The sequence below is a fragment of the Simochromis diagramma genome, unplaced genomic scaffold, assembly GCF_900408965.1.
Source record: "Simochromis diagramma unplaced genomic scaffold, fSimDia1.1 OVJJ01000293.1, whole genome shotgun sequence".
In the NCBI taxonomy this organism is placed as follows: Eukaryota; Metazoa; Chordata; class Actinopteri; order Cichliformes; family Cichlidae; genus Simochromis; species Simochromis diagramma.
In genome coordinates this window covers 16653065-16677557 of record NW_024386801.1, presented here as the reverse complement: position 1 = coordinate 16677557, position 24493 = coordinate 16653065, and the positions used below count along the sequence as shown (strand labels likewise).

The 24493-nt window shown below is 41.0% G+C and overlaps 1 protein-coding gene across 2 annotated transcripts in view; it reads right to left on the bottom strand.

The window, feature by feature from the left end:
- Positions 1-24493, bottom strand: part of kcnq1.2 (potassium voltage-gated channel, KQT-like subfamily, member 1.2) — a 191241-nt gene that overhangs the window by 2892 nt on the left and 163856 nt on the right. The gene's annotated exons all lie outside the window — the stretch shown is intronic.

Below are 24493 nucleotides of genomic sequence, written 5' to 3'. Positions count from 1 at the left end.
TGTGTGAATGGGTGGATGATAAAGCGCTTTGGCGTCCCTAGGGGGGGCTAGTAAAAGCGCTATACAAATACAGGCCATTTGTAAATTAATAAGCAATTTTCTTTCTGTAACAAATGGTAAATGGCCTGTATTTGTATAGCGCTTTTACTAGTCCCTAAGGACCCCAAAGTGCTTTACACAACCAGTCATCCACCCATTCATCAATATGGATTTAAACCCATCCATGGACATACAAAAAACAAAAAACTTCTATTTATACTTTTTAATTATTTGCAGGAGCTGGAGGTTCAAAAATAGTTTCACCACTGTTTTCCACCACTTACTTCTAAAAGTACTACTACTACTAATAGTAATACTAACCTTGGTTTCTGACAGATCATGTTTTTCTGTTCATTCTGCATGTCAAAAATAACACTAAGCAGTGCAGTACCAATGAGCATGAATTAAAATGTCATTTTAGCTTCCAGACTCTCTGTTAGCTTCCCAATGTGTCTAAATACTCTACTAAATATGAGAAACACCCAGTCACTAAGTTAAACTGAAATAATGAGCATATGGAGCTTGCTAATGACATTAGCATGCCACACTTAGGGGAAAAAAGTACAGAAGTTAAATAAAAACTAACAGTCTATTAAAAGCTGGGTGTCTGATAATGACGGTTGGAGTGGTTGGCAAGGCCCGCCCCCCAAAGCTTGCAAATGCTGCAATTATAAAAAGCCCTGTTAAGAAATAAAGCCTGAGCTTTGAATTTAAGTCAGTTGCATAAAGTGTAAAGCCTAACATGCTCTACTTCAGTTCCTCACATTGGGTTTTATTTAACTTTGTGTTAGACTAGGCCAACTGTGACACTATGAGTGCAGCGGGCTTCTGTGTTGATGACAGTTGTGTTGGCACATGTAACAGCATTCTGTCCCAATCTGCTTGTTGCTAAAATAACACCTTGTACAGATTCTATCTGATAAAGATTCACTGTTCTCCACAGCATCAACAGCACTAAGAAGTAACTTTGACAAGGAGATCAAGACTTAAAATGATATGCTTTAACATATCTTATTATTATTAGTCGCCTGAATTAGAAAAAAAAGGCCAGCCTATAAATATAAGCATATTGCTTCAAATAAAGGCCTGATATCTTCTGCAGCTAAAAGCATACAAAGGCCCTGGTCACTGTGTGAGTAAATGTGATAGATTATATCTTCACATATTCTTAGCCTTAACCTTGGTTTTACCTTTAAACTTATCTAGCAATTACAGACATACACACACAAACCAAAATCCTCTGATGGCTCAGATGTCTTCAAGAAACTGTAGAAAATGACTGTGCTTCATAAATCAAAGCCTAAACAGCAACTCACATCAAAGAGCATCTCAAGCATCAGGCAGAGCACACAGATTCAGACTGTGGTCTCTACACAGCGCTGTTGTGTTACTGGCAAGGCACAGTTGTGCAGTTAACATCATAACATCAGTGGCATTTTCTAGGATAAAGGGTATGTACCTTTTTTTCCCCTCCCCATCTTTTACTGTGTGTGTCTGATGGCCGAGACATTTTTATGGTAGAGTAGGACATTTAGCGGCTATTATTGTTGTTGAAATATGAGCCATAATAGGAAGCGTAAATCTCAGATATCAGAGTAGGTCACAGGGAAGAGTGAAATCACATCACAGCACGGCAATGGCCATAATTCACAGATAACTGTACACTGTCAAATCAGAAGAGTCTAGACATCAAGACAGGATGGCTTTACCCTGAAATTTATGATACGCATTTCAAGTTAAAGATTACACAGATAGTAGCGTCCCAGTCGTGCCTCAATGCGCTACCTTCACTTACTCATAAAGTTTGAATTGCTCTGAATTGTGTTGCCAATATTCTGCAGTATGACTGTGCAACAATAACTTCATTTTGACCTTTTCTGCTAAGGTTTGCTTATATTTCACCACCCACTGGACTTTTCTGAGATTGTCCCATGACCTAAATAGCTGTGCTAAGTAGATGAAGCACGCGCTGGGCCTGGATGAAGCTTAGAGAATAATAGGGTATCATAAACATGTTTGCTGGTAATCTACAGACTTATCAACATTCTCGTTGGAGCTTAAAATGGATCAGGAATTCCTCCTGTTGTGAATCTGAAAGGAAATGCCCAGGAGACCCACAGAGAGACAAGAAAAACATAATTAGACAGGCGTGTTCCAAAACACGGCGGACCTATTTATTGCAACTGATTTTATGTATGTGTGCGCTTTATGGGGTCGAAAGGGGGCCGGTGCCGTTGAGAGGGGGACAAAGCGCATGTGTTTGAATATATCACTAGCGTATGTCAGAGGTGTTTTTTCTTTTGGAATCTATGCTGAGGTGTAATAAAAAAACATAATAGTTAAAACCATTTACGTGACCCCATGAGAGATGATAACAAGCCTTTTAACAAAGTTATTCAATATACAAATTTCCTTTTTACATATGAATCTACATATTATCATACGGACATTAGTCTTTACAATAATCCATGTGGTTATAAAGTTTGAGAAAGTTCCTTCTGCTTCACTGCTCGTTTATGTCACAGTGCACATACAGAAGAAATACCAATTAAATGTGGCACACTTTGTAATGTGCCATTATTTATATAGGTGTCCACAGTGATTTGTACTAGGGCTATGATCGAGCCACTGCTGTGTCATAAAAACAAATGCGATCCAGTGACAGGTGATGCTCCAGCTGTCCCTGCCTCGCCCTCTGACCACAGACAACACATGGGATAAGTCACAAACCTGACACTACAGCAGCAGGGCTTTCCCTGAATTCCACTGAGGTCCCTTTGACTGACTGAGCCAGTTCAGAGAGTGAGCGAGAGAGGAAAAAAGTGTAAAGGCTGCAATTGGTAAATGTTGTCGAATATCATCTAACTTACAGAAAATGTCAAAATCCATGACTGTGGGAACACAAAGGGATGTTATATAAAGCTAGCAAACAAAGCAGGTACACTTTGTTCTATCTTTCACCAGTACTTCATGTACTTCCAATCATAAGAACAATCAGTCGAGACATGAACCACAGTGGCGAGGAGAGCATAGAGCTCCCGTTCACACAGGAACACCCTTCCTGAACCACCTTCCTGCCCTCCCCTGGGACTGTCTGTTGTCTTGTACACAATAACAAGTACAGCCACATACAATGTGCATAAATTCCACTCTTGTCACCTAGTAAACAACAAACAAAAAAAATGGAGCCAACAAGAAGCCACGCCCTTGTTGAGATGCTAACACTGTCGTCAAAGTCGTCATGTCACCAGTCTAACAGACTGTCCAGGAAAATGTATGTAGTATGTAGTAATAGAACAAACATAATTTTACATTTATATATTTTTTTAATACTTGGATGAAAATTCTTTGCCGTCACTGACTGCCTGAAGTCTAGAACACATGGACATCACCAAATGCTGCGTTTCCTCATTTGAGATCCTCTGCCATGCCTTTACTGCACTGCACAGTGTGTAGTGCACACTCAACAATTGATCCTGCGACTTCTATTTCGACACTTCGGTCGCATCTTGATCCTTTGAGCTAAATCCACTGTAGAAGTGTAGAGAGGGCAAAAATATAGAAAAAAAAAGATGTGTGTTTGTCTAAATACTTATGGACTTAACTGCAGCTGGAGTAGAAAAATTCTGCCGCTTAGGATAGAGGATGATTCGCTCCCTGTGGCCATATTCAAAGTCTGGTCCAAACCAAGTTCATGATCAGATAAAATAACACACAAGACAATCAACTTTGTAAAGTGGAGCCACAGCACAAAGAGCAGTAAAAACCACCCAGGATGGAAATGAGAACAGATAACATCACATGTTGGTTTAACATGTGTCAGCTTCATAAAGCCTTCTCACCACAAATAGTATGTGGCCTAACGCTGATTGAATGTTCATTATTTTTTTACATTTTCATTTATTTCTGGAGATGCAGCTTGTCTCAAGCAGAATTTTGTAACCTTGTTTAAAAATGCTACAAGGTATAATTAATAATTTCACAAGATTTGTGCCTGCTTTACAATTTCATAGGAAGAAGTCTAGTAATACATGATTCACTCATCACAAGCTGGTCTTTGCAGATAGGATGATTCACACTGCCATCTGTTGGGGACTTTATAAAGCCTGGAGAAAAGCTCAAGCTTGCTATTGCTGCATTCTTTGAGTCTTGCCAACTTCTACCATCGCAGGATTACTGACAAATGGAGGTAGGAAATGTAAGAAGGACATGAGATACGTACGAACGAGGGAGTGTATGCTAACCTTGACATGTAATGAATGGTAATTAGGTGTTGTGAAGTGGCGTGGCTTATTCAGCAGGGGAAAACAACACTGGGATATACATTGTATTGCGCAATCCTGACTGGACTGCCGAGTACACAGCTTTTCTTTGAGCATTCAACACCCTAACACACAAGCAAGAAAGAAAGAAAGAAAGAAGGGAACAAAACTTTAATATAAACCTGTCCATTCCACTTGCGTTCTCTTCTTCTGTTTCTCTCACGTTGACAGTCACCTTGAGGAGGACTAGGGAAAGATGAGGAGGGAATAGGAGTGAAAATAGAGAAAACAGAAGGAGAGTAAAGTAGAGTAGCCAAGAAGGAAAGACTACCAGCTCCAGGAATGTCTTGGCATCTGTGTCAGTCCAGGCAGCGCTATTCAACAAAACAAGATTCCTGTCATTGAAACGCTGTTGGTTGCATGAGACAATAGCACCAGAGCTGAGACAGAAAAACAGATATGACAAGAGGGAAACAATTGTGCTGGTCACCATCCTCGCATGCTGTAATGAATATGTAGTGTTTTCCCACCGCACTGACCTCAAAAAACCCCTTGACTTAACCTGCACAGCACCAGTTTTACAGTCTCACTTTTTCTCGCTTTTGTTATGACAGTGCCTACTTATACAGCCAGACAATGACTCATATGATGTTCATTTCAATTCATTTCTAATTCCCATTAAATCGGTGGGAATTACAAAGCTAGATTTTAAGTAGCTGTTTAATTTTTTTCTAAGATTGCACACTAACAATCACCGTGAGGGGTCATTACAGAAAGGTATTGTATTACAAATCACTTGTTACTTTCTCAAAAAGTTATACATTATGTCACTTATTTACTCCCTGAAGAAATTAAGTCTTTACACTGCTCTCTACACTACTTTTGCTTTGCTCTCACAGCCTGAGATTCATTGTCACATTATTATTAGTTTACAATATAAACCTTAGGCTACATGAAGCGCTGAAAATCAGGCTTTGGCTGCTTCGTTGGGGGTTGGCATACAGCAGTAGTAGATAGTCTTTTCTAGACTTTTCTAGTCTTTTCTAGATGCAGTTTGAGCTTGACTAAAAATAAAAGTGTTGCTCATAACTCCATTTCTCAAAAACTTGATGACTGATTATTTCCTCTTCCCACTACAGAAACTGAAGTCAGCTGATGATAGCTCAATGAGGCAGGAAAAGGGGATATGTTTGATTTTTTTCCTAATTAAAACGTACCCTCTTGTATAATAACAATATTGTGAAGACTACTGTTACGACAAAAACACTTTCATATTGACAGTCTTGCGGAACAAAGAGCGTTAACACCCAATTCAACTGTATTTATATAGCACCAATTCATTACAAAAGGTACCTCATGGTGCTTTATAATATACGTTAAAGAGTCTACAAAATTGGAAAGAAACCCCAATAATCAGATGATCTCCTATAAGGAAGCACTTGGGAACAGTGGGAAGGAAAAACTCCCTTTTAACATGAAGAAACCTCCAGCAGAACTAGGCTTGTCAGCCACAACTGCATGGGGTAAGGGGAAACAAAGCAACAAGAGACAGGACAAAAGGCTATAATTTGATGATTACAAATAATTAAATACAGCAATGACGTATAAACACACAGAATGGAAACAGGTGGGTGAAGAAGAAACGCTCAGGGCACCATTGGAAGTCCCCCAGGAGCCTAGGCCTATTGAAGCATAACAAATAGATGGTTTATGGTCACCTGATCCAGCCCTAACTATATGATTGACAAATCATATGACAAAAAGCAAAGTTTTGAGCCTAATCTTAGAACCTAAGCCTAACATAAACACTTTATATGGGCAAGTACTGGACCACACCTCTTAAATTTTTAATTCAAGTGTTTCAAGACCATTGCCATAGGTGTAAAAAATAATAATTATGGATTGCATTTACATATCGCTTTTCGAGACCCTCAAAGCACTTTACAATTCCACTATTCATTCACTCTCACATTCGTGGAGGCAAGCTACAGTTGGAGCCACAGCTGCCCTGGGGCAAAGTGACAGAAGCGAGGCTGCCATATTGCGCCATCGGCCCTCTGGCCAACACCAGTAGGTGAAGTGTCATGCCCAAGGACACAACGACCGAAACTGTCGGAGCCGGGGCTCGAACCGGCAACCTTCCAATTACAAGACGATCTGCCAACTCTTGAGCCACGATTGCCCTAAAGTGCCTAACCATGCAGCCTGCCTTCAGACATTTTTGTAAAAAAATGATTTTTTGTGTTGTATTGTAATAGGATTTCACAGCTGAAACATCAGTTCATGAAATGTATTCCGTTCTATATATTCCACACTCAACTGAAAGTGGCATTATTGCAAAGTGGAACTTATCAGGAGCCAAAGCTACTCAGACTGCATAAAGTTTCAAAGTGGGACAGTGGAGATCTGAGGTGCACGGTGTGTAAAACTCACCAATGGTCCGGCATTGACATCAGGCCAATAACTGCACCGGGAGCCAGTACTTTTCTTAATGTGTAACACCAATGCATCCTCAGTTAAATACATTCCAAAATGACTTTTATACAGTCTATCCCTGCAATAAACACTTACCATATTTTTGATTAAAGATATTATTTAAAACTAACTGTATCAATCAAAGTTGTTCTAGTCCATATACATTGTAGAAAATGTGGAAGATGTTTTGTATAAACACACATCAGCAGAGACAAAACTAAGAGAGACTCTGCCATCTCTCTTAGTTTCACATTTATCACATTTCAGCTAATTGTTTTTGTTTACTGCACTCACTACCAGCTTCCAGCCACAGTGAACCTTGTCTTCAGCAAAAAAAACCACGCTGTTATAACTGTACACTACCAAACAAGTCACAGCTAAAGCAAAGCAAAAAGGAGAATGACATTGATCACTCTGTTGTCCAGTTTCCAACCATGGCTTGAAATCAATCCAAAAGCACACGAGTTACAAATGTAAATGTTTTAAAGATGATATGTCAGGATTACACTTGTGGCATATTTTGCTATAGAAGAAAAATGACATTAAAAAAGTGCAAGGGACAACTCCTGAAGCTGAAAAAGTGTCATAAACTACAGCTCCTCTAGCTGCCTGTTGAGAATGCCTCCAAAGAGAAGTCAATCCCCATGTTAAATGATCCAACTTTATAGTATTAAAACGCATATTTACAACCTGATACAAGCAAAAGTTTTAGTAAAATTTTAGCAGTCGTATTTAAGTGAGGATAAGCAAGGCAAGCAGTACTTGCCTAGTAAAATCTAAAAATTGATGTCAATTAAAACATACCTATGCGAAAGTGATCTCTCTCCTTTCATGTCAAACAGTGTTCTGTCATAAAGCTTCTTGCCTGCTTTTTTATCTATTCTTTAAAAATCTGCTGTCTTGTGGTCACGATTAAGTACAGGAAGTACGCTTGTCTTGGATCCCATTAGAAACTGTAGTGTGTCTCTATTTTATGGACTTATCTCCTATTAACAATGGTTGCAACTGGCTCTGAGATCAGTCCCACATGGTGTAGAAACAGAGCTACCATCAGCAAACAGAAAAACCTGTCTGATTTATCGTCGTAACAGATACTTTGTTCTTGTACTGATTACCTTGGGCAACATGTGATTTAGAGTAGATCGTGCATTGTGAAAATTTGAACCATCAAATCCAGTTTAACAAAACAGGTGAGTTGAAAAGGAGCAATAATTAGCTGATATGTTTGTCTGCACAATAACACCTGCACAGTTTCTATGTAGCTTGCTAAAGTTAGCTAGACTGTTTAATCCATATAAGTTCATTTCAGTCTCCCCCCCAAAAAACAACAACAGGGCAGAAGCCAAAATACTAGCATTTGAGCTTAAAAATACAGAGAGCAAAACCCCCGTGTGACATACTACAGTGGTTATATCCATCTTTTACACTGCCTATGAGTTAAAGTTAACCTTTACTGTTTGCTGTTGTCACTTAGTTTTGTTAATCAGAAAAAAATGCCACATTAACCATATTAAAATGTCAACTTTGGAATATTTTTCATACAAGTTTAACACTGAGGACAGCATTTGGCAATATTTTTATAACTTTGTTTTCATAAAACGTAATGTATACTGTAGTGTACTGTAATGTGTACTGTATATTTGCAAACATTAACAATGGGTCAGTTTAGGTGAATTTCTCAGAGTCTCTATTGATACCCTGAGCAGCTCACCCAGACTGCGTGTGCATTGTCTTTCACCTACACCACAAACACACACATATGAACACACACAGGCTCCAGCATTTCTGTCTTTACACAAAGGACAATGCAGAAAAGCAGCAGAGGGGGCATACACTGGCTTTTCTGTTGGGCCAATAATAAGCTAGCATTACACATAGGTCATCTTTATCATCAATGTGACAGGGCATGAATGAATGGAGAATAAAAATCAGAGGTGAGAAAGAGAAACTGAAAAGGCCAAGAAAAAATGAGATTATAAATTCATACAGAATGAAAAAAGGACATAAGCTGCTTTTTGTCTCCAGGAAAGAACACACACAAACATGTCATGTACGAGACACAATACATTAAATCTTATCAGGATACTAACTATAACATTACTGAAAGCACCTTGAAAAAAATGCTGATCTAAAAAAAGCCACAATTCCGCTAAATCGACAGAAGCTACCTTAAAAAACTGAGCAACAGAATTAGCAGTGCATCTACATAATTATCATCACATTCTACCCTCAACAATACACAGACACATGCAGTAAAAGAGAACTACTGACAGAAAAAGACAAGTATTAGCCAGCTATTAAAGGAAGGGGAATCAAATTCAGTGAGTAAAGAAAGGAGAGACAGTCGGACAAACTTCAAATATTCACCAGTTTGTTTTTGCTATTGTATGAGTGTGTTGACTCATCTTCTGGGCTCTGTCATGTCTGAGGAGAGGGTAGTTCTGGGCCTGAACTATGATTACGAAATATGATAGCGTCTCATTATTGGCAAGTTTGTGTCTGTGCGTGTTTATATGGACTTTTGTGCAAAACTGTGCAGCTTTGGCAATGTTTTCTGGATTATGTGGAGTGTTAAGAGGAGTGGCAATAGTAAGTATATTTCAGTAATTACAAGCTCTATTTAGTACATTCAAAAGCGTCTGTTTCTGGGTTTTGCATTTTGCTGATGTGGCCCTGATGTAAAATTCAATAACCTTCTCCAAGACTTTCCACAACTAAATCTGAATAGTACCATGACCTTAAAATGTTCTTCCTCTGTGTTTTTTTGAAGGCTCAACAGGCTGGTTTCCAATCAGATGGAAAAAGGCAACAGAAAACCACCAACTAATGCAATGAATCTGTGAAAGTGTTGGGTTTAAATTCATGTGACCCATTTATAGACGTGCCCTTGAGAACTGAATAATATTGTAAATAACTGCGTACAACCCCGAGGAGCTCGTGATGCTCCAGAAATCCCTATATGTTGTAACACATTGTGAAAAGAAAGACGGTGTCCAAGAAAGCATACATTTCAAAATCCTTATAAGAGGTGAACTGAGGTCACGATTTGCAAGATGAATGAAAAAAAAAGAGAGACAGAGAGAGAGAAAGAGAGAGCAAAAATGACAGACTGCATGAATGAATCCCAAACCAATGTGTCAGCTAGATTCAAATTCACCAACCCAATGAGCGACCAAATTGCTCCACCAGTGGCCTTGGTGCCAACTGGAAAACAGAGCTTGCCCAGCTCAGATTCACCACCGGCTGGGCCACTGCCAAAGAGAATGGATTCACTTTAACGCTGGCAGATACAATATGTTCTTTGTATTTGTAAAAGCAGGAGAAAGGAGATGGACAGAAAAAGAGAAAGAGAAACAGAGTAAGAAGAAATGACGGGCAAGGCTGGATGGGTGCAGTGTGAATGGACTGCTTTTGGCTGAGGGAAGGAGGGAGAGAAAGAGGGAAATGGTGGGTATGTTTTTAAAGAACAGGAAACCGAGCAAGAGCACCTGACGCACATGGTAAGTATCAAGGGTTGCGCCACGTGCCGCTAAACTGCAGCCAAAGCTTTTTTCTTTTTTTTTTTCTGCAGGGGTGGTGCTGCTGGTGATGGTGGTGGTGTGTTGAGGGGTGTGTGTACTGGCTAATCTCTCTTCTGAGTGGGTGCGCACTCAAAGCTGCTTTTGTTTCTGAGGGCTACTTTCACAAGGACGTACAATCCCCTGCATCCACTCCTCCCCTCCGCTTCTTTTTTTCCCTTTTGATCTCTCTGTTGTTCAGCGCTCACGCTTGTGCGCTGAAACATAGCGGGTGTTTCACTTGATTTACTGATGATTCTGTTTGGATATGTTTGTAATGCACACATGAGCACATGCACATGTTAGCGTACATCCACCAGTGTGTCCATATAAGTACGTCTGGTGGGGAACACAGACGGGCTTCTCATGCTGTACAAAGGCTAAAAAAATTCATAAATCAAATCGCTCGCTCTAGTGTGGGAGAGGCTTTGATATCACGTTTGAGGCACATTAGAGTTTTCGCCATTGAGAGTTGTGTGGGTCAGGGGAATGTTACGCGCAGAAAAAATATATATGTGAAGCATAAACAAACTCATTGAGATGAATTATGAGTTGTGAAGAGATTAAACTGCTCCTGGAAGCTCAAAGGAGTACAGGTCTGGGTTTTGATCCACTGGCTAAAAAAAAATGTGATTCATAGGTCACATAATGTGTGACTGAGAATATGTTGATATTTGAAACACTGAAAAAATGGTACTAATGAGTAATGAGCGCTTAAATAGAGCAGAACAGGCCAGAAGAAAAAAAAAGTGCTTATGTTCTTTGAAATATTTTGCTTTAAACATGGAAAGAAAACAAAGTAATGGTTTTACTTTGACTAATGTTTGTGTCTCATTTTTATGAAAGTTCAATCTTCTATGAAAATCTGTGGAATGTTAAATGATACCTATCAAAGGCTGGAGTTGGGACAAATGTTAAACAAACAAACAACCCCCCCTCAAATGTCCATTACATGTGAAACCCATAAAGCAAAATGTTGTCCATCTAGAAACACTTAAAGCTGCTCCAATCTGCTTGCAGGAGCCAACACCACGCACACCTATGCTAATCCTGTGACCAAACTGATAAAGGCACTCACAGTGATTTTTATTACTTAAAGTCAAGTAAATACCCTTGAAGAAGGGGAGGGGGAAGGCTAGGGGGGAGTTTAGAGGACAGGTTTGGGGAGTGAGCAGTTGCCTGATGGACCATTTGTCTTCAGAGACAGCTGGACATGATCTGCTCCTAACTGGTCCCCAGTGTGGTGACCCCCACAAAGACAGAATACGGCTGCAAGCATGTTTGAATACGTTTTGTTTACATTAAGCAAACAAAAAAAAATCACATATAAGTGTAATTTTTTTTTCATGTTTGATCATAACACAAATAACTCCGTGCTCGTCTGCCTGAACAAAATTTCCAGTTTTCTGAGGCCTCTTCCTTTTGAGGAATTATTTCGCCACGTACCATGACGCAAACACTAAGATTTCTTCATTTTACTGTTCTCTAATGTGGGATGATGAATAGCCATCACATGATTCTATCAGGAAAGTTTGATGCCATTTCATAGTGTCCTTGGAGCTAAAAAAAAAAAATCTGCTAAATAACACGACGCTGCTCTAAATTTCACCAGCAGTCAGGCAGTGACTCAAGGTGACAAATCTTTGAATCACCCACACTGATCTACTGAAGAGGAGGAACACGCATGCACACATACAGATATGAACCTCAGAGAGTTCTAGGAAGGATTTTTCGTTTGCGTGTTTAAAGGTAATCTGCCGGTCGGCTTCTGGATGCGACTGCATACATCCAGGGTGTGGACTCACACAGTGTTCACACAGGAGTGTCTTTATAAATGAGGGAAACCCACCCACCCTACCCCCTGCGCCTTTCTCACTACCAGCTGCCACAACCACCAAAAGACCCTCAAGCCCCTCAAACAGACACACACACACACATATACATGCTCCCCCTTCTGTGCCAGGCTGTGGTGGTAGCCAGCGTGGCATCGTCAGTCACCAGGGAGGTGCCATGTTACTACAGCCACTGCTGTAGGTCAGTCACACTGTGGCTTTGTTTTCATCATCAATAGGCCAGTCAGCCTGATATTATAAATGGCAGGGGGCGTGCCAGCACTTTGGTCTAGGTTGAGGGCAACTATTGAAATAGATGGCATTTTGTCTTGTGCACAGAAAATAATTTTCCTCAAGAAAACACACACTGCAGGTTTGTTGAGGAGCTAAAATGCTAACATAGAGCATCTGTAAATACGGTAGCACTGAAACCTCAGATAACCAGCATAAACTTAATGATTTTTTTACTCTTTACTATTATAGTGCTAGTGGAGGCACTCAATTTTATTTATTTATTTCAATTTTATTCTAAATAAATACCTGGAAACTAAAATTCCTAGTAATAGTAGTGATGTTAAGGAGATTCGCCCTATAGTTGGGATTGACAGATGGCTGACAGGTCGAGGCTCTCAAGTGGACACCCTCCATCTCCAGCTTTCTTCATTGTCCCACTATAAAGGAATCAAAGGTGGATCTCTATGTGCTTGAATCTCCCCGTCTTGTTGTTCTGTCGATAATTTTTAAAGAATGTTTAAACTTTCTATAGCAACAAATAAAGATATGTTTGAGATCATGGTTGAGAAGCAGTGCTCGTAGACAAGCCTATGTGTATGGTGTTCGGCAAGCAATACAGAAGTCCAAAAGTCGACTCCTACACAGCTACTTATATATGAAAGTAAAACATATCCACGTTAGTAGCTGTACCATTCTGAGCCATATCCACTTGATCAAAACATTTGGGGACATTGTAACAATCTTCTTTCTTCCCTCTACTTACATTTCAACACCCTTGATTGGTTCTTTTAGGAGATTGTTAATCACAGGGTATCTAGCTCAATGTAAAAAAATGGAGTTTGTTATCCTGGTTGATGAGGTATATATTGTTTTATGTGTGTATTGTGTGTGTAGATTATATACTATATGGAGTAACACTGATTTGGAAATTTCAAAATAGTATTAAGGGGAGTAGGACTAAATAAGTGCAAAACTTATCTCCTAATATACATATATTGATTTATTCATGGCAACTTATTTTCAGATTTAAATGTATTCTGTTGTAAATATATTATTTATATTTCAATGTTTGAAATTAAACCAATATATAACCAATCAATAATAATCAATTTGTTGTAAATTGTATGACAATGTTCATTTTTATTTATACAACACATTTCACTACATCTAAACTCAATGTGCTTAATACAGAAGATAAAAACATAAAATCCTGCTTAAGTATGTATGCCAGACCCTATATATACTAACATTTAATAGCAGTAAACTGCACTCTACTACAAAAAACAAATAAAAACTAAAACCGTGGCTTTGTGTATCTAAAATAGAGAATCCCCCATGCCTGATGTTCAACGAGCTGTCTGTCCCGCCTAGACAGTGGCCGTATGGCTGGAGCCAGAGCCCCAACAATGTGCCAGCTGATCCACAGGGTCTGGAGCCAGGCTGACCCTGGAAAACCTCTTCCCTTTTAACCAGCATTAAATCCATTACTTGCAATTGAAACTCTTATACCATATTACAACAGTCGCCATCACACACACACACACACACACACACACACACACACACACACACACACACACACACACACACACACACAAATTCAAAAGGAAACAGTCAGCTAGAGACAGAACAAGAAAAAGAGACGGCTTGCCGCCTGCATATCTGTCTCCAAATATAGCTTTTTCTCCATTGCACTCGGCCTGTTGTTTTTGTTACAGTGGCATTTTGCCCAAGTGGCGTTGTTTGGCAAGTCTCACTCTGTAGAGGTTTATTTTTTAATTTTTTTATATATTTTTTTAATTTTTTTGCTTGAGCGTTTGGGAAGTGATGTTTTGATGATGTCTGCAAATGTCATGGGGAAGCTGAGGAGAATCAGTATGCAGACCACAGATGCCTGGTTAGACAGTGACTGTGTTCAGAGACATGTGATCGGCGATGGTGTGAGGGGAAACTGCGGTGAGGTCACGGGGTTCAGAGAGTTCTCAGGATTGTGCAAATTTAACAATAACGTAACCAAAAAGCGAAATATTCGAAAATGTGAATGAAACCACGCCCTTCCAGCAAGATCGATTGCTGCTGGAATGATCGCTGGACTATTTCCCATTTATAGTGAACAGGGATAGTTGATGTTATTTCAGAGGCAGATTTCATATTAACTCCATCGGCTCTGCTTCACGACCCATACATTCTTTACTGAGGACCAACACTGGGTCTGCCAGGCTCAGCAGACAAAACAAAACATGAAACTGATAAGACCAGATGAAACTATTCCACACATTCGGCCTGGTCATCGCGGCTTGCCAAAGATCCCCTGCTTCCTAGCTCTGCCTTAACGATGTTACTGTATTTGGTGTACAGTAAAATAAATTGGATTATGAAGAGGGTGAGCAATGCTAGCTAAAATAATAACTACTTACTTAAGATTAAGATGTTGGGCTTTATTTTTAAAGGAAATTTTTAAAACATGAATTATCTGTCGGTGGTTGCCATATGCATGTAGTTGCCTGCTTTATTGTAACAATCAGGTATGCCCACAATAATCCAGGGACACTTGCTAGATGGTGGATTTACCTTGTTATCATCATTTACATTCCCTACATGGTAACCCTTATCTGATTGTTGCTACACAAGCAAGGAGGTATTTAATCAAAGGAATCTGTAACCACTTGAATTTTACGGAGGGACAGAGAAGAATAGCTGCCAAGGCACAACAGCCCTGTCCTTTGGGAAGGCCAAATGCCTGGTTTCATCAGGGTGAAAGCAAGAGGTGTAGAAAGGTGCACAGTTTTACACTGGCATCAACAATAAGATTATGACAGTACTATGAATTAAAATGAACAGTTTCAATATGTAAGAAAATATGACGATGAATACGACAATTCAAGCCTTCCTATACATCCAGGTTTTGCATGACACACTCCTTAAACATGAATGAATAATTCTGAGAAGAATGCAACTGAAATATATGAAATCACAGATTAATTTATTGACATAATTAATCATTAAGGAAAATGTGCTTGGCCGAAACTGAATTAACCAATTCCATTTGAGCAGATTCCTTTAGATCTTTTACACAGTACATATGTAACAAAATTACATGGACATTTTTATGTGTAATCCAACTAATAGTGTGTTTGTGTGAATAACACATGTAAGCACATATTTCTGCACACATAATCACATAGTTGCCATAATACACACACACGCGCAGACCCACCTAAATCATTCCACACATTCAGAAACACAGTATGCACAGTACAACAGACACCCACGCCTACTTTCCCACCTGTTGTCCCCCCTCAGAAATCATGGAGGCTCTCTCAAGTCTCCAGCTGTTGGACTTGGGGCAACAGACACACACATGAACCCCCACCCCCTCAGACAAATGCGGCTGGGTAGTATTTTTAGCTTGTAGTAAACATCAAACACGACTCCTCCTATGCCATCATCAAGCAACGATCCAGCCTCCTAAAAGGAAACAATCAGGACTGGACAGGTCACTGTCCCTATTTAGATGGCCTGTTGATCTAGCAGAGGGTAGGAAATACAGCTCTAGTCAGGAAATGTCTGCAGGTAGCTCAATCTATTCAAGTACTCTGCTGAGTAAACTCTATTTTTAACAAACACACAAGCTCGACACAAAGTGTCCACTGTCAGAGAGGGTGAGAGAAATATAAGAGAAACATTCATTTCTGACTTAAACAACCCCCACCCACACCCCCAAAACTAAATCTATTCTGGGACCATAAATAGAAAAAAAAGGGCAGTTTGTGGGAAAAGAGTACGAGGAAAATCAAACTTCCACATGCACGGCTGAGTGTTCATAACTTAGTATGGAAAATATGAAGACTTGGTTAATGTGATGTAGTGCAAATTTGCTCTTGGGTATGCACATGCAATGAGAAAGAACCACCCAAGCTGGGCAACGGTGGCTGAGTGTCAGTCCCTTTCACAGGGACCTGTACAGGTCACACATCGCACCACATAAGCTGCCCCCAAGTAAGATGACTCACTACTGATGCATCTTTGCTGTCTGGCTCACCATGCAACTGCTTGCTTTTAGACTATAGCTCACCAGCCTTTTCAAAGCCAAGATCAAACATATAAACAATACAAATACTAGAAGATGAACATCATAGCAAAAAATAAATAAATCTGACAACTATCCCACAGCACACACACATTCAGACCACTCCTTCTTCCTCTGACTATGTTTAATATTTACTAGGCGACCAGTAGATCAAAAGCCACAATAAGAGGAAGCAAGTGAACACAGCCTTATATGGGGGACAACAGGAATATTAGCCTTTCAGTGAACAGGACACTTCTGTTTTGTCACTTCCAGCATGAGTAAGCAATGGGGTCCACCAGGCCCGACTTCCTCAAAACACAACCTGAGTCAGGACGTAGTTAATCAGACTGTACGAAAGTGCTGTTTGGGTGAATTCATAAGACCGAATACGCAAGCGTGTCGGTGTGCGTTCTCTATTCCTGAAAATTGAAACTCTTCTCTCTCTTGCGTACACATATACAAGGCCTTGCCTGCTGACACAGCACTAATGGCAGTGAGGACGTATTGTGAAAACAGAGAGCAGCATGCTTTGCTGGTTCTGAACAAGGCCGGAGGGTCTGAGCTTTGATGCTGATTAACCTTTCTGTTGTCAACCCTTAACATCCGGACTACTCCTGCAGGAACACTAGTGAACCATCAACTAAATACCTGGAAGGATGCTACAAGATTGGAAGCAGGACGTGGATATGAACTAAGAAGACACTTTGAGACACACTCTGAGTTAATGAAAATCCGAATTACAAAATACACTTGCAAGAGATGTGCTGTATGAGTCAATCTGATTAGCAGATAGTAATGTACATTTAAGGGAATTAAACTACGAGACCTCTGATCCATGGAAGTCTGCAATGAGGACAGTAACACATCTTAACGCCGTAACACCAAGTGTAACACGTTTAAAACACAACTTTTAGTACATTATTTAGACCTCTATGTCGTCAGAGTGATTCCTTTCCCCCCAAAAAAATTTAAATAAAGCACACAACACATTTGTTTTAAACAAAAGTTAAAAATTAAACAAATTAAATATATATATGAATTAATTAATTAATTACAAACAAATTTGTCAGAAGGTTCAATAAACGCTCTAGTTTAAAAAAATTAGCAATTTTTTACAGGGTTAAAGCCTGGCTAGCAAAACAGCCAACCGCGTGCAAGCAGTCCTTGCAGAGTAGCAAAACTACCACATCTCTGTTTAATACAGTGCAGCACTGAAGGACTAACATGGCCTGAGCCAATTATTAGCTTCATAAATGAGATGATTTGCTACTTTGGAAGTAGAAGTGGCATTTTGAGACAAGATATCTTAAAATGTATTACTTTTCCTAACATTTAAACTTACTTAAACCACGTTATTACACAACTAGTTTACTTTATGCATTCACAACATTGACAGATTAATTTTTTAATTTCTTTGTACACTTACTACATTTTAAAGGCTTTTATGAAATATTATTTCCTCAGCCTCTTCAGTCACACTGTAAAAGAATATTCCTAAACTTTTTATGATTTTCAGTCAGGTTTGTTCAAAGTGGGATGGCATGGTATTTGTTTATATGTGCAAACATTTATTTGATATAACAATTAAAATATTTGAAGAACAGTTAAAACTGAGTATTGATGCAATCCTTTGTATCTTAAACTGTACGTGTGGAAAAAAAATCTATGGATGTAAAATGATCTTCAAATTATCTTAAAATATCTGAATGTGATATTTTCAGAAAAATCCCTGCAATAAAGATAGATAAATAATAACAGAACCAGTTTGTTCTTTTAGCTAACTGGTCGACTTCCAGTGATGGGAAGGATGTCTATCCGGCTGCCAGCGTCGAAATATTTATAGGCTAAGAAACAAACTAGCATTGTCCAAACAAGAGGAAGCTAAAAACAGCTTTTTTTTTCCTTTTGGAAAATAAAATGAAACAATTCAAATAAACACTGTAAACAGTTGATGTGCGATGGGAGTCCTAAGTACAAATAAACACCTCAGGACAGAGACAGATGGAGTGAAGGCTTTTTCCGCAACAAATCCTTGTCCAAACAGACAGACAGACAGGGGTTGTTTGTCTCGCTGGCCTCTTGACCTGCACAAACTCGGAGATTTGTTGTGGAGTTAGCAAGTTTATTCTACATTTAGCAGACAGGATTGATGGAGCGATAGCGAGCTGCACATTTTAAGATGGCCTCTTGTTGTGGTTATGCATCATATTTAATGCATGTTTATTCAGTTAGTCCTTCTTACTTAACACTCTAAAGGAGAGACAGAAAACTTGTGATAAGAACAAAGCTGTTTACCCCACGGCGTGTCACTTATCCAAAGCTTGGAGACAACTCTGAAAGGGCACGTTTCTTTTAGCACTATCGCTGCTGTTAGTTAGCTTTCAAGGTCAAAGTCATTGTTTTAGAGAAGAACCTAAATCAGGCCGGGAACAAATATTTTAGTGGCTGCACATATGACTGATCTCTGGACACGCTGTCATTGTTCAATCAGCCTAAAGCAAGAAGAGCTGAGTTTCCTTATCAAACGCTTCCGATTTCAATAATTATTCATAGAACTTTAACAAGTTACGTGACTTGAAAAGAGGTAAATGTGGTAAATTACCTACAGCGTTCTGTGCCTGCATAAGAGCAATCAGTGAAATCTAAGCAGAGGATGTATATTACACAATCAGTACTACAACCTGAAAGTTCAATTACAAGACAGATTAGACTCTTACTGAGAAATCTGACCTAGGAATATTAAGCATTAAATTACTCTTTTAAGATAAAATTGAATTTCCTTTTTTTTATACACCTTAAAGTGTTAATACTTGTTTTTTATTGGTCTACTTATCATTTATATTATTTTTCTGATTTATCTAATTTAATTCTTACTTCTTGGATAGTTTTGCTTCATGTCTTACAAGGTTTTTAAATCACAATTATTATTATTATTATTATTATTATTATTAATTATTATAAAGTTTCCTTTATTTGTGTTTTATATAATTATGTAATCCACTAAAAAAAAAAAAAAACAAAAATAAAAAACACAAAAGTCACTTTTTCTATTCCAGGGCAGCAACATCCAACAATACATTATATCAGGGGTAGGCAACCTTTCTGATGGCGAGTGCCATTTAAATTTTCCTCAGAAGTCAGTGTGCCACATGATTGCATTAGCAATAAATTTAATAACGCTCTATATGAACAGTTACACAATATATAGAACCACTTTATAGAATTATATTTGTTTGCAGATGTTGGCAGCTATCAGCGATCAGCTATTTTGAAACAAAAAAACACTTTTTATCCATAACAGCAAATGAACTGTACAACAGAAAATACAAATGCTATTTATGGTCTCCTCACAACAATGATAAGAAAAATAAACTAAGCCAATATGGCATGTCTGTTAATACAGAGACACACATGTTAATGTGATCTCTGGTCTCCCACTCAATGTTCTGACAGTTAAACTTGTCAGGTAGTGATGTCCAGCAGGTGAAAATGCAAGCTCCATGAACACGCACATCTATGGATTCCAGCTGCTTCGACGTTGCATTAAGCTGCTTCGACCGCTGGTGCGGCCTTTTATTTTTTGATGCACCTTCTCAGATTAATTCACTGCGTGTCGTGCCCAGGGCTGGACTGGGACAAAAAATCGGGCCGGGCATTTTGACTAGAGACCGGCCCACCAGGTATAGGAAAAACCATAAAGCCTTTGAATGAAAACAGACGCTGTTGGCACAGTGATGTACACTGTCATGTTGGCATATGCATGATTTCTATACCTTTTACATCAGATAAAAACTTTGGTTGTTGTTACGCCCCTAGTCTAGGCGGGTAGGGACGCACATAAGATTGGAGGAGAGAGAGACAAATCCCCGCCCTGGTTCCCAAGCCAAACATCCAAACCAATTGTGAGTAAAAAGGTGATTTTATTTAAGGAAAAGAAGCATAGCTCCAGGGTGAGCCCAGGCCAAAATAATAAACAAAACCAACTAAGTCCCACCAGAGAAAAACTAACTAAACCCTAGGAAAGAAACAGAACAAACAAATGACAGAGCTATCCCTCGCTCCCTACCCGGAAAACAGGAGAAAACGATTCCAAAAGAAAAGGCGGCTCACCCCTTCCGCTTCAGCCCAAGAGTGCCTACGCTCTCAGCTAATGTACTAGGAGCGGCTTTCACAATTCACGCTCACACAAATACACAATAAAAATACAGGCTGGGGAAACCAGGGGCAGGGCCGCGTCGGCTGTCAAGCTACCCGCTCGCTCCACTCTCTCTCTCCCTCCCTCGGAGCTGTCAGAGCGGCTTTTTGAAGGTAGTCACCCACTCCATAGTCCAATCAGTCACTCACGACTCCTCACTAGGGGAGGGACCTGGAAAGAGTCTTAAGCACAATACAGAAACAAAGACAGAAAACAGCCCACACAGTCTTCTCATGGCCACAGCCGTAACACCCCCCTTCCCAAAATCAAAGACATCTCCTTGATAGATGTTTTGAACAGTTAAAGGAAAACACGGGATAAGGCGTCCGCTAGCACGTTCTCAGTGCCCTTTTTATGACGGATTTCCAAATCGAAGTCCTGCACCAGGAGAGACCACCTCATCAGCCTTTGGTTCGAGTTCTGCATCCGCATGAGGAATACCAAGGGATTGTGGTCGGTATAAACAATCACAGGCGAGCGACTGCCACCGACATACACCTCGAAATGTTGCAATGCGAACAGCAGAGAGAGAGCCTCTTTGTCAATCGTACTGTACCCCCGCTGATGGACATTAAATTTCTTTGAGAAATAGCCGATCGGGTGATCCACACCATGACGGCACCTGCCCCGTTCGCACTCGCGTCAACCTCCAATTTAAAAGGGCGTGCAAAATCAGGGGCAGCCAGCACTGGCGCACTGCACAGGAGAGTCTTAACAGCTAGAAACGCACTCTGACACGCAGAGGACCACAAAAAGGGTTTCAACACACTAGTGAGGCTAGTGAGGGGTGCGACCACTTCCGCGAAGTTCTGACAGAAACCCCGGTAGTAGCCCACCATGCCGAGGAAACGGCGGAGCTCACGCCTAGTCCGAGGGGCAGGAAAGTCCAGTATGGCCTGGATTTTGGCCGAGATAGGGCGCACTTGCCCCCGACCCACTTGTTTCCCTAAATACGTCACCATGGCTTTACCAAAGTCACACTTGGCAAGGTTAAGGGTGAGGGATGCCTTTTCCAAGCGATGGAACACATCAGCGAGTATCTCCATGTGTTCTGACCAGGTGTCTGAATAGACGACAATATCGTCTAAGTACACTTCACACTTGCAGACGCCGCCCAGCACGATATTCATGAGCCGTTGGAAGGTGGCGGGAGCATTGCGCAACCCGAAAGGCATGACAGTGTACTGGAGAAAAAGGTCAGGAGTAACAAAGGCAGAGATCTCGGCCGCACGTGATGTTAGAGGAACTTGCCAATAGCCCTTTAACAAGTCCAGCTTAGTAACGAACGTCGCAGAACCGACCCTATCGACACAATCCTCCATTCTGGGAAGAGGATAGGAGTCAGGTTTGGTCACGCTGTTCACCTTCCGAAAATCTGTACAAAACCGTGGGGTCTTATCCGCTTTAGGCACTAGGAGACACGGGGAACTCCATGCACTAGAGCTAGGGACAGCAAGACAATTTTCCAACAGATAAGAGACTTCTGTCTGGAAAAGAGCACGCTTAGTGGGATTCACCCGGTAGGCATGTTGTTTGATTGGAGGATGGTCCCCCACATCAATATCATGCTCCAACACGGTGGTACAGGATGGAGTGTCCGAGAAAAGATTAGGATGATTCTCAATCAACCGACACACGTCATTTCGGACATCATCATCTACCTCAGTTAAATGTGACCTTAAATCACGTAGGATTTCAGAATTCCTAAGTCGTGCGCAGCCCACAGCACAACCGAAAACCAAATCATCACCTACTGGGTCATACCGGGCTTCGGAACCTGGCACCCCCACAGTCGCAACTGTTGACACACCACCAGCAAAGTAGGGCTTCATCATATTAATATGACACACATGACACTTTTTCCTTCGCTCTGGGGTGTCGATGACACAATCCGTGTCACTCAATTTCGCCTGCACCGTATACGGACCACTGAACTTTGCCTGGAGGGAAGATCCAGGGACCGGTAAAAGTGTTAACACTTTATCACCAACCTCAAATTTTCTCTGCACAGCCTTCACATCAAACTTCCTCTTCATTCTAACTTGCGTTGCAACGAGAGCATCGCGTGCAATTGCGCATGCTTTATGCAAACGCTCTCTGAAAGAACTCACGTAATCTAACACATTTTCCTTAGGAGCATCTGTGTCAGACAGGAAGTTTTCCTTGAGCAGTCGCAACAGGCCACGCACTGTGTGACCGAACACCAGCTCAGCAGGGCTAAATCCTAGCGACTCCTGCACGCTTTCCCTCACAGCTAAAAGGAGCAGCGGCAACCCCTCATCCCACTCCTTTTCGGACTCAAGGCAAAATTTCCGCATCATAGATCTCCACGTCTGATGAAACCGCTCAAGCGCACCTTGTGACTCCGGATGATAGGCACTAGATTTCTGATGTTTAATGCCAAGTGATTGCAAAACTTGAGCAAAAATCTTAGACATGAAATTAGAGCCTTGGTCGGTTTGGACAGCTTTTGGTAACCCGAAAGTAGAAAAGAAGTTCACCAACGCCTTAACAACTGGTTTAACCTTAAGTGTGCGCAATGGAATTGCCTCGGGAAAACGGGTAGCAACACACATCAGAGTCAAGAGGTACCGGTGACCCGATTTTGTTTTAGGGAGTGGACCAACGCAGTCGATGAGGATGTGTTCAAAAGGTTCCCCTAAAACTGGAATAGGGTGTAATGGAGCGGGTGGATGTTCCGTTGCATGCTAAGAAGGTGGAAATTAAACAATGTTTGGTGACGAAACTGGTGGACGGGGGAGTGTTTGAGGGACAAAAAACCTCGCCGAGTGGGTCTGGGAGTTTTGAGACGGCAGTGGGGGCGGAGGCTGCTGGGGCCGTCCCGAAACCTTCCAAGGGGCGGATGACGTCGGGGGCGGAAGCTCCTGTCGCCGTTCAATCTCCTACATTTGACCCGAGTGGCCAGGTTGGGGCGGGTTTGGTGACGGAGGATCTCAGGCTTGCCCTTCGCTTGAAGGAGGTGGAGCTGGCGGCTAAGGCTAAGGAAGTCGAGCTCATGCATCTCCGCATACGTGCTATGGAGCTGGATCACTACCAACAAATCTGCTTTTGTGCACCGCTCCAACTTTTCAATGGAGGGGAGTTGCGTAAAATCATCCATGTCAAACGACATCACGAGCAAAGCAACAAAGAAAAACACAACTCTGCAGACAATCAACCACATCCGCGCACCGCAGAGCCGCAAAACTCGCGCCCGCCGCACAGACAAACGAAACTCCTCGCCGGTCTACACCCACCACGACGTTTCCTCCCCACCGCAAACGCAAAAAAGGAAACGATCACACGGACAAAAAGGGACGAGCCCCCATTTATGTTACGCCCCTAGTCTAGGCGGGTAGGGACGCACATAAGATTGGAGGAGAGAGAGACAAATCCCCGCCCTGGTTCCCAAGCCAAACATCCAAACCAATTGTGAGTAAAAAGGTGATTTTATTTAAGGAAAAGAAGCATAGCTCCAGGGCGAGCCCAGGCCAAAATAATAAACAAAACCAACTAAGTCCCACCAGAGAAAAACTAACTAAACCCTAGGAAAGAAACAGAACAAACAAATGACAGAGCTATCCCTCGCTCCCTACCCGGAAAACAGGAGAAAACGATTCCAAAAGAAAAGGCGGCTCACCCCTTCCGCTTCAGCTCAAGAGTGCCTACGCTCTCAGCTAATGCACTAGGAGCGGCTTTCACAATTCACGCTCACACAAATACACAATAAAAATACAGGCTGGGGAAACCAGGGGCAGGGCCGCGTCGGCTGTCAAGCTACCCGCTCGCTCCACTCTCTCTCTCCCTCCCTCGGAGCTGTCAGAGCG